This window comes from Sciurus carolinensis, chromosome 9, assembly GCF_902686445.1.
Source record: "Sciurus carolinensis chromosome 9, mSciCar1.2, whole genome shotgun sequence".
Classification (NCBI taxonomy): Eukaryota; Metazoa; Chordata; class Mammalia; order Rodentia; family Sciuridae; genus Sciurus; species Sciurus carolinensis.
In genome coordinates, this window is record NC_062221.1 from 36,007,645 (window position 1) to 36,019,914 (window position 12,270).

Below are 12,270 nucleotides of genomic sequence, written 5' to 3' on the forward strand. Positions count from 1 at the left end.
AGTCATGTACAAAGGCAAAAAGAATGTGCCCCATGGTTGAGATGAGTGAGTTGTAATAAAATGTGTGGTTGAAGACAAAGGCAGATACTATTATGCAATAATTTATAATTTTTCTTAAAGAATTTAGCTTTTAGACTTTGGTTAGTAAAGCACACCTGAATAAATAAATAAATACATTTAAATAAGAAAATATGATTTTCAGTTTGGAAAATTCATACTGCTGCAGTAGGTCTAATGAATTAAAGGTATGTAGAATAGAGTCAGGAGTGTCAACTAGCTGTATGTGAAGGCACAAGGTACATGGAAGACTGAAGCAGGAGGTTCATTTGTTTGAGGCCAGCCACTACAACTTAGTGAGACCGTCTCAAAATTTAAAAAAATTTAAAGATCTGGGAATGTGGTTCTGTGGAAGAGCACCCTTGGATTCAGGGTTCAATACCCAGTCCAAAAGAAAAAGAAAGAAAGGAAGGAAGGAAGGAAGGAAAGGAGGAAGGAAGGAAGGAAAGAAGGAAAGAAAGAAAGAAAAGAAAGAAAGAAAGAAACGAAGGAAGGAAGGAAGGAAGGAGGCTACCATAAATTTTGCAGGGCATATCAGTGATTTAACTAAGCCAGTGAAGTAAAGATGAATAAAAATAAGTTCAAAATTAGTAGAACATAATAATCTATCGCATATGAAATCAGGACAGAGAAGCAGATCTCTTGATGGCTCTATAACTTTATTTATAGATAAGAGGCATTCATCATTTTTAAAATCAAAACAGAAAACTTTAGAGTAAAAAGAGGTTTTAAAACAATTTTTAAAATTATAAAATTGGCTTTTATTTTTTCTATGGTTTTTTGATTCTAGTACTAGTAAATATATAAAATCCCTTTCTTCAAAAATGTTTTTAAAAATAAAATTATTTGTATACATAAAATATTTCCTCGTATATATCAAAGCAAAACAAAACATTGAAAAATTACATGAGACATGATTGTCTTTGATTCCTATTAATATACATCATTCAATTTCTTAACCATAACTTTGTCTGGAATCATGGCACTGAAGAATGTACTTTTTAAATGTATTCAAATGCTCATAGATGTTTTAAAAATAAAATGGCTTGCAATTTCTTTCAAAGTAACATTTTATGGCTAATCACTTTGAAATTGTTCTATGCTTCTGTTGAGAATGTTCTATAGGCCACAAAAAAAAAAAAAAAAAAAAAATGGGGGGTGAGAGAGAATACCAGGGATTACACTCAATCACTAAGCAACATCCCTAGCCCTATTTTGTATTTTATTTAGACAGGGTCTCACTGAGTTGCTTAGTTCCTTGCTTTTGCTGAGCCTGGCTTTGAACTTGATATCCTTCTGCCTCAGCCTCCTAAACTGGTAGGATTATAGGCTTGTGCCATCGTGCCCTACCAAAAAAATATTTTGGGGAGTTAAAAAATATTTTTAATTGAGAAACTCTTCTGTGTCTTTCCTAAGATACCTGTAAGTTGAGAGCTAATTTTGCTAAATAAATAATATTTCCATTCTACTTTTTATTGCAACATGTAAACAATTTAAGTGCTTTCGTCATTACTGATTGTTTTTAGTAAGAATTACTTTCCTTAACAAAAATTTTTATGTAGCACGAACTGATTCTATAGATTTTTTAAAATATGTATTACCAAACTAGATGTTGCAAAAAATTCAAAGGAAGGACTCAACCTCATTCTAATTTGGTACATAATATTAATTTGGTTTAAAAAGAGGGTCACCTTCAAAAGTTTACTTGGAAGAAAATTTAATCTGCAACTTCTTCTAGATTTTCAAAAATAGCTGTCATCATCAAATTTTCTAAGTTCCTTTTTTGTTTATTTCTGTAGGTATCTTAGTGAGTTTGGGCTGCTGTGACAGAATTTCATAGACTGTGTGAGTTAAAAGCAACAGAAATTTATTTACGACAGTTTTAGAGGCTAGGAATCTGAGGTCAGGGCACCAGCACGGTCAGGTTTTGTTTAAGTTGCGGACTGTCAAATTGTTGCATCCTTATGGGGTGGGAAGAATACTTGATCACTCTCTGGGGTTCCTTTCATGAGGGTGCTTATCTCATTCTTGACAGATCCGCCCTCATGACCTAATCATCTCCCAAATGTCCTCACCTCATTGTTATCACATTGGGAGTTATGATTTCAGTCTTTCAATTTGTTGAGGGACAAAATATATGATCCATATCAAGAAAAAAATTTTCAACTTTTGGTTTCAGTAATTTCCATTTTCTGAAAATGTTAATATTTTTAGCAACTTTATTAGATTTTCAATAAAAAAAGTTTGAGAAAAGAGTATTGAATGTTAAAAAACAGAAAACATAGTTTCTTTGTAACAGTTCTATACCATTATTAGACACTTGGTATTAGTGTACAAAGTTGTTTAATGAAGTCTAAAATATTTCTGTAACTTAATTAATATCAGTAGCAAACAAAATTGCACAATGTCACATTTGAATGTGTATGCATGTTTGTGCATATATTGAATTTTAGTATACAACAAATTGTTTGAATGTAAAATTAATATTAATTTTGTGTGTATTTAGCTGATTACAAATATGTTACAGTCTATGAATTTTCAATCCTTTACCATGATTTTTTGACTCACAAACATCTGTAATTTTATCTTCCTGAAAGCATATTATTTTGATTTTCATAGTTGAATTTTTTTTTTATTGTAAACAAATGGGATACATGTTGTTTCTCTGTTTGTACATTTAAAGGCGTACTATGTGTAATCATAAATTTACATAGGGTAATGTTATTTGATTCATTCTGTTATTTTTTTCCCCCATAGTTGAAATTTTAACTATTTTAGAATCATACACAGTATTGCTCTGTTAAAGTTTAGACAGGAGTTGTTTCCCAAAAGCTCATGTGTGAGACAATGTAACGAAGGTTTAGAGATGAAATGGCTGGGTTATGAAAGCTTTAACCCAATCAGTGAGTTAATCCCCTAGAAGGGGATAAACTGGGTGGTAATTAAAGCAAATAACAGGTGACTGAAGGAGTTGGGCACTTGTTCTTGTAGGTCTTGGTCACAGTAGCAAAACACTGACTAAAATATCCTCAGATATTTCACTATAGAATTGATTTCCAAAAATTTACTTAATGTCTATGAATTAAATAAAAATATAAGTGCAATTAGGATTAATCTAACTGACTTTCTATTTGAAACAATTGTTGAAACTAATTTAAACCACCCATCATTTAACTGCAAGGTCTTTTGAAAACAAAGCTAACTCAAAAACTATTGTCTCTATTCTTCTTGGATATATACAATAAAGCTTGGGATTTTAAAAGAATGAAATTAATTTAGGATAGTAATTTAATCTAAATGAGCATTGAAAAAAAGTGATATGAAGTCTACTTTCCTGTTGGGAGAAATCCTAGTTCTTGGCTCGCAGCAGTTATGTCTCAAGTGTGTAAACTTGCAGAGAGGAGCATTCCACTCTGACCACCTAGGAATGTAAACAACTGCCCCAAATTTACCTAGTGTTACCAAGGGAACCTGTGTAGGAGCCTGGTGGTCTGATCCCCTGTGGCACATTGTGATTGGGTTAAAAGTCTATAAAATGTATGGATTTTCCTGCAATAAACGAGTTTGCAGGTTGCTCACCACAAGCCTGCTTTTACCTAACTCATGGGGTCTGGGTTCTGACTCCATGGCTCTTACCTGCACCTGAGCTAGCCTGGCACCCCCTAAACTTTCCATAACAAATTAAATAAAAATCTACTAACATGGGTTTCTCTTTGAAAGTACTAATCATAAAACTAAAACTAAAAACTACATGCTGTTGCTTCTTCTGGAGATTTGTGATCTGGTTATTAAGAGGCCTGTAATAGCACTATGACCTCAACTATGGTGGGTGAGAAATGTCAACACATATTTTATGCAAGTCATATCCTTATCATTATTCATTAGTCCTGGATTTTTTATTGAACATACTTCCTGGATTTAATTTTTTTGTGGTTCATTGCTGCTAAAAAGAGTATTACAAAATGAAATAATTAGTTGTTCATATTTAACACAATATATATTATGAAAACTACTATACAAATGGTGTTAAGGCTGCACACATACTATGGCATGACCAGTCATCCTTTATTTTCTCTACTTATTTTGCACTTTCCCACATTGCATGTGGCCCCTACTAAGTGGAAGCTTGGCAAACTGAAACTTATAGGCCATGAGAGGAGCCAGATACAACAGGCTGGGGTACGCAGCTTGGACAGCACAGATATCACTGTCAAATATGTATTTTAACACCTGAGACTAAAGGCTGTAGTGGTCTGTGCTATGCATGTCTGAAAGCACTTTTTTTTCTTGCATACAATGTCATGAGTATTTGCTTTATCTTCGAAATTGGTAACAAAAAGAGAGCAGTGTTATAACTTGGATTTTTTTCCAAGTTAATCACATGTTAAAGTGATCATTCTTTGAAAGAAAAAAATTTACAATCAGATGACACTTTTGTAGAAGCTGGAAACAAACAAACAACAACAAAAATGGAGGTTTACCAAACACAGATTATTTTAAAGTACTCTTAAAACTAAAAGAATTTTGAAAGTTTTGAACAAGTATTAAACTGAATATGATAAATGAACAAATACAAACGAGGGTGGCTTAAGCTAACCAAGAGGTAAAGTCACCACAGATATGGGTAACTGGTCCTCTAACTGAGGTAGGGAAGCAAGAGAACGTTTTGAATTATGATGATGAGTTCAAATTTGGGGATGATCTGTCTTTGATGACTGTGGAACATCCAGGTGGCAATGTTCAGGAGAAACATGGAAATGTTAGTTTGGAGTTCAAGAGAACAGTAACATACAGAAATACGAATTTGAAAGGTTTTCAGCCTATATGTGGTAGTTGAACCTGTTTGAGCTGAATGATCTAGTAAGACATTTTCAGCATTAATATTTGTTGAGCATTTCATTGAGTTTTTTTTCAATGTTTGGACATTGACAAAACAGGAAAAAATAATACAGTATCATTACTAGACTCTAACTGACTCGTGCCTTCACTTTCTTGCAGCAAACTGCCAACCACAAACTTGGTTTAAAACAATGGAAATTTATTTTCTCACAGTTTGAGGTGCCACAAGTCTAAAGTATTACGGGGCTTGACTCAAGGTGTCAGATCCCTCTGGAGGATCTTGAGTTGAATTTAGTCCTTGACTCTCAGCTTCTGGTGACTGCCAACTTTCCTCAGCTCACAGTGATGTCACTCCAATCTCCACCTCTGCAATCAAATTTTCTTTTTTATCCTCTGTTGTAAAATATCCCTTTATTTTCCTTTTCAAAGATGTATGTGATACTATGTAGACACCCACCCCCGATAATCCTGGATCATATATCCATGTTAAGATCTTAAATTTGAGTAAATGGAAAAGTCCTTTATTGTTACTTAAAACAATATTTTTAGGTTCTAGGGAATAGGATGCAAATATCCTTGAGGGATAGGAGGTAGTTATTATCAGCTTCCCATGACTTATGTTTCTCATCAACAACACTATACAGATTTTTTTTCATCCTATCTCTATCATTGCCATTATTTTAGGCATGCAGAGTAATGCACACACATAATTACCTAATGCCTAGAACTGTGGTATATAGAACAGTAGACACTAGTCACAGGAACAATTGAGCAATTAACATATGGCTACTCAGATTTGAGATGTAGTATAAAAGTAAAATATATATTATATTTAGAAGACTTGGTAGAAGAAAAATAAACTTTTTTCTTTTTTATTACTTATAAGCTTAAAAGGTATTTTGGATATGTAATATTAAGTCAAATATATTATTATTACTTTTTTTTAAAGTTCACAGGTTTTTATTTTTTTACGTTTATTATGCCATGAATTTATAGGGAATAGATTCCAGCAGCTCAGACTCCTTTCCATTTGTTCTCACAAAATGTGCTTCTCTGGGTGGAGCAGGCTGGCGTGTCAGCTGAACCCAGTTGATTTCCTTCTTTTTCTGATCATTTTCCTTCACACATTTTAGGAAGCTGTCTCGACTCTTAGAGTGCTTAATATGCTCAATACGTAGGTTAATTCTCTTGGCAAGAATCTTTACCTTAACTTGCTTATTCACAACAATGCCAACAGCATGCTGGGTAACATTGTAGACTCTCCCAGTTTTGCCATGATAACATTTATGGGGCATTCCTTTTTGAACGGTTCCCATTCCCTTAATGTCTACGATATCACCTTTCTTGTAGATTCACATATATGTGGCCAAAGGAACAACTTCATGGTTTCCAAAAGGCCTAGAGAACATATATCAAGTTCCTCTCCTCTTTCCCTGTGTGTTCGTCATTTTGGTGAATTACTGGAAGATGGTGGTTCCGTCAAATAAATTATTTAGGTTACCTTTTCTTCTTTTTTAATATGTAACTAGAAAATTTGAATTTATATATGATGGTCATAGTATATTTCTGCTAGTGTTACTTTAGAATATGTGTTACTTTAAATCTCTTCATTTTAAACCCAATCAATAAATAGGCAAAAGAACCGAACACTTTCACAAAAGAAGAAATGCAAGTGGTCAACAAATATATGAAGAAAGTTCAACATCTCTAGCAATTAGAGAAATGCAAATTAAAAGTACACTGAGATTTCATCTCACTCCAGTCAGAATGGCAACTATCAAAAATACAAGTAACAATAAATGTTGGCGAGGATGTGGGGGAAAAGGTACACTCATATATTCATAGTGGGACATATATTGATAGTGGGACTGCAAATTGGTGAAACCACACTGGAAAGCAGTATGGAGACTCCTCAGAAAACTTGGAATGGAACCACCATTATCCTACTCCAAAGTACTTAAAATCAGCATACTATAATTGATGCAGACACATCAATGTTCATTGCAACTCAATTCACAATAGCTAAGCTATGGAAACAACCTAGGTGCCCCTCAGCAGATGAATGGCTAAAGCAAATGTGGTATATATACACAATGGAATATTACTCAGACATAAAGAAGAATGAAATTATGGCATTTGCCAGTAAATGGATGGAACTGGAAACTATCATACTAAGTAAAATAAGCCAATCCCCCAAAACCAAAGGTTGAATATTCTCTCTGATATTTCAATGCTGACTAATGATGGAGTATGGGAGGTTCACTGGATTGGATGCAGGGAAGAAGGGGGAAGGTGGGGAGATGGGAATGGGAGAGACAGTAGAATGAATTGGATATAACTTCTATGTTTATATATGAATCCATGACCAGTGTAATGCCATATCATGTACAATCATAAGAATGGAATGTTATACTCCTTATATGTAAGATATGTCAAAATACATTCTGCTGTCATGTATAATTAAAAAGAGCAAATAAAAATAAGAAATAAAATATAAAACATAATTAAATTTCTTCATTTTATAGAGAAATTGCTTTGTGGTTGTTGTTGTTGGTACTGGGTATTGAACACAGGGGTACTGAGTCTCATCTCCAACCATTTTTATTTTTTTATTTTTATTTTTTTACATTAACGTTCACTTTTATTTTATAACAAATTGCATTCAAAATGTGAATATAGTAGAAATTGAGTGTCATCTGGGTATGAGGGCACATGCCTATTATCCCAGTTACTTGGAAGGATGAGGCAGGAGAATCACAAGTTCAAGGCCAGCCTCAGCAATTTACCAGGGCCCTAAGATAATTAATGAGTTCCTGCCTCAAGTTTTATAAAAAATGATTAGTGATGTGGCTCAATGATTATGCACACCTAAGTCTAATCCACAGTCCATAAATAAAAATGAAAAATGACACTTACTGTAAAACCTCAAAAAAGTGCAGACTAAAAACTATTCTGACAAGCCTTCTTATGATAGAATAAACTATGAAAATTATATTTCCTTCAGCTTTTAAAAGTGAGGATACTTAGTAATCTTTGATTTATAATGAATTTATATCCTTTCAGAGATAAGCTGTCTGCATTATACTATGAGCTTTGAGGATTTTTATTATTTCTAACACAGCAGATAATGATGTTTAATAAATTTAAAGCAACAGGTAAAGGACATTACCCATATTCTCTATTTAAATGCCTTAGCTCTCTTAATAATCCTCATACACAGGATATGAGGTATCAAAAATTCTGCTGTACTTTTAAATATTTGTCAAGGTTTTTTATTGCAAGTATTTTGCTGTTATCCAAGGCATATATTTTGGATAAATGCCTTGCCACATTCACTATAGGTATGAGATTTCAGATGCTGAAGAAAGCTTGACATTTAAATAAAGACTTGGACCCATTCTTTACATTTTAGGGTTTCATGAACTATGAATTCTCTGACATTTAGTAATGTTTGAGCAATGGCTAAAAACTTTGCAACACTCTTTCCACTTGTACTGTCTCTCACCAGAATAAATTTGCAGGTGTTGAGTAAAGTGTGAACAACTATTGGAGACCTGTCAGAGTTTTTTATATTAGCATACTTCCTCTCTGCTGTAATTCCTCTGTGTTGGTATAATGTTCTCATTTGTAGAGTTTCTCTCCCATACAACTTCTCTGATGTTTAATAAGAGGTAATTGTCAATGAAATGTTTTTCCACATTCTTCACATTTGTAGGGCTTCTCTCCAGTATGAATTCTCTGGTGTAGAGTAAGTGATGAACTTTGATTAAAAACCTTGCCACATTTTTCGTATTTGTAGGACTTCTCTCCCATATGAATTATCTTACATTGAATGAGGACTGATTTTTGACTAAAACATTTGCTACATTCTTTACATTTATAGGTCTTCTCTCCAGTATGGACTTTGTGATGTTGAGAAAGGTTTATATGTTATTAAAAGTTTTGTTGCATTCTTTAGAATTGCAGAGCTTCTTTCCATGAATCCTTAGGTATCGAGTAAGGGTTGAAAAATTCTTTAAGGTTTTGCTACATTTGCAGGTCTTCTCTTCAGTATGAATCCTCTGATGCTTAGCAAAAGGTGGTCTTTGATTAAAAGTTCTGCCACATTCTTTAAATCTATAGTGTTTATCAATGCCATGGTATCTGTGGTATTTGTAAATGGTTGTTCAATCAAATAATTTTTTACATTCATTAAACTAATCGGGCTCTTTCCCAGAATGAATTCTCTTGTGGTAAGATTTGCAACTTGATTAAGAACACTTTCACATTCCTTACATTTATAAGGTTTGTCTTGCCTATGAATATTTGGATGGGTAATAATTTGGGGGAACTGAAGAAAGGTTTTCTCACACATTTCATCTTTGTAAATGTTCTCTGAAAAATAAGTATAGTGATGTTCACTGGCATTGCAAGTAATGTTAACTTTTTTGTGAGTTTCTCTATAGTCATAATTTGTATCACTAACATAAACATTGTGGTAGTTACTTAGGGTAGAGACCTGTATAATTGTTTCATTATATATGTAGCACACTTCCCAGAAATTGACATCTGAATTTTCAGTAAGCAATAACCTGTAACTACAGACCATCCCACAGTTCTTAAAATTGTGTGTTTGGGCACAAGAAGGAATTATTTATTTACCGCAGAATAATGGACATTTTGGAAAGGAACTCTCAAAGTAATCCTTTTCAGAAATTTGTTTTTCACTTTTAAATGTCTTGTATGTACAAATGTTGAACTGGAAGTTGACTGCTATATTTCAAGTTGGTCAAGTTATAAATTGAAGCATGAACTAGATCCTTTTATGAACTTTCCAAATTTCCTTTCAGAGGAAATATATGTTTCAAAAACTGATGTGGACATATCCTTAAAGATGTAGAGAACTCCTAAAAAGTAACTGGCATAAATTGAATTCATTTCTGAGATATTAAATGTCCTTGGTGTTTGCTAACAATAAAATTTTTATTATGAATAGTCACTACTAATTGGTTTTGTCCATTATAATATGATTTCTGACCTTCACACTCACCTATACTTTCCCATAGTTTTCTTAGTTGTAAATAGTCAAGATCACAATCTCCATATATTCCTTTTATCCTTTTTGGAAATAAATAATTTATGTCCTGCTCTGGTAAAAATTCTTGGGTATAAGAATTTGTGGCCAGGAAGACCAAGTTTCTGGGATTCTCTAACATCACATCTCTGTATAAATTCTGCTGAGTGGGCTCCAGGCATTCCCATTCCTCTTCAGAGGAATCAATGGTCACATCCCTAAATGTTAACTGTTCCATTTCCTGGCTCTGGGGAAGCAGGAATTCTTCCTAGGGATCTTCAGAAGCTGCACAGCAGAGCAACCTTGGACTCCTAAGTGCAGAAGAAAAGTCTAGAGACCTTTGCAAAAATGGCAGACTCCGGAGAAAAGGACCTCACCAGATTGCAGAAGCCCGCCCTCCCCATTTTTATTTTTTATTTGAGAGTGGATCTCTCTAAATTACAGACAGTCTAGCTAAATTGCCAAGGCTGGCCTTGAACTTGCAATCTTTCTGCATCAGCCTCCTGAGGTGCTGACATTACAGGCATGTGCCACAGTGCCGGGTTGAGAAATTGCTTTCCTACAAATAAATAATCAATATTCCTAAATGTTGTTAAATTTTATTTATTCTATATATTTTACACTATTAAATTTGATATTCAGTTATACTATTTACTGATGCTTTTCTCCATTACACAGCAACAAACTACCAATACTTCTTGGGAAATCTTTAGCCACCATGTGATCCTTCAGCCTCCATTAACTCCACATTTTAGGAACTTTAGAGCCAAAGAAAACCACAATGAATCACAGGCTCTTACTCTCAGCCCAGACAGAGTGTCCCACAAAGAAAATCTGAAATAATGAGTGGCAATCTTTCAAACTAGAGGAAATAAAGTAATTTGGAAGAGATTGGCATTTTATTTCCATGGCAGTCACATTTTAATGTGTTGAGTGTGGCAAGGAAATAAGTGGGAATAACCCAGCACTGTGGTGGGCACCTGTAATCTCAGTGTCTCAGGAGGCTGAGGCAGGAGGATAGTGAGTGCAAAGCCAGCCTTAGCAATGTAGCAAGGTTCTGAGTAATTTGGTCATACCCTGTTTCAAAATAAAACATAAAAAGGGCTGGGGATGTGACTCAGTGGATTAAGCACTCTTGGGTTCAATGCTAGGTATGAAATGAAAGAAAGAAAAAGGGGGGATTTTTATCATGAGGGGAGATCCAAGGGAAACTTGTGGAAAAGGCAGTCTGCCACTATAGGAAGTTTCCAATTTCAGAAGAGAACTGTCTATAGGCCTGAGGGAAGAGTTGGGGAGAAAATCTGGGAAGTTTGTGAGAAACAGCAAGGACACTAATATTTATTAAGTCTATACTTTGTACCAAGTTCCATATATGATACTCGAATGCATGCGATAACATTCCATTTTGAAGTCAGCAATTCCAGATGTAAAACACTGAAATAATTTGCGCAAGGTCACACAATACTCATCAAAGCCAAATTTAGGAACCATTGAATGATGACTAGTTGAAGATATCCTTTAAGGGTGTTAAAACTAGATAAATGGTGAATCTGTAAGGGTAGAAAATTGGTAAGTGACTTTGAGTGACTTTAGAAAATTTCTGTGCCTTCAGTGACAAGAGTCTATGAGAGATCTGGGTCTGGGAGGAGAGGAGGCAGACTAGGGAATTGTTTGTATTTGGAAAAAGTTGGTAACTGAGGGAACACTACCGAAGTGGAAGGCCTCAGAAGAAATGGCATGTTGGTTAGCCAACTAGTCAAGGTTTGGAATGTGATTACTTCCCTAGCACCCTGCTATATTTCTGGTAAACATAGACTCTTGATTTTTAAATAAAAACCTCCCAAAATATAAGCACATTTAAACTTCAATCTCTCAAAAATCTCATGAAAACAAATTCAAAAGACTTCAAGTTTTAGTAAATTTGTGTGTAAAGATGAGGGTATTAAAAAGACCTCTCCAGAAGAAATTGCATGATTTAATGGTACCATGATAATTAATTTCATAATTACCAAGTCTGTACTTTTCAACTACTATAGTCTCCTTAGAAATTATTCCTTCATTTCACCTGGGACTTTGAAGGATATAATAACTTTTCTTCAAATAATAGCATTCTGTTCACCTCATTGAACTTCTCCTTCCATGCGCTTTTTTGTTAATTATGTAGTTAGATAAAAAATATACCAGGTACTCTATCTGGAACAGTATTGATTTTTAGGCACTTAACCATCCAATCTTTGAGTAGATGGCAGAGTAATGAAGGAAGGACTCTGGCTGGTCAGAGGTTGGGGTGGTGGCAGGGGCAGAAGAAGAAGAAATTCCCA

General features: G+C 34.2%; 1 pseudogene; it reads right to left on the reverse strand.

Annotated features, from left to right (window-relative positions):
* Nucleotides 1-5,873: 5,873 nt before the first annotated feature.
* On the reverse strand, nt 5,874-6,347 carry LOC124993491 (60S ribosomal protein L21-like; annotated as a pseudogene).
* Between the last annotated feature and the right edge of the window lie 5,923 nt (nt 6,348-12,270).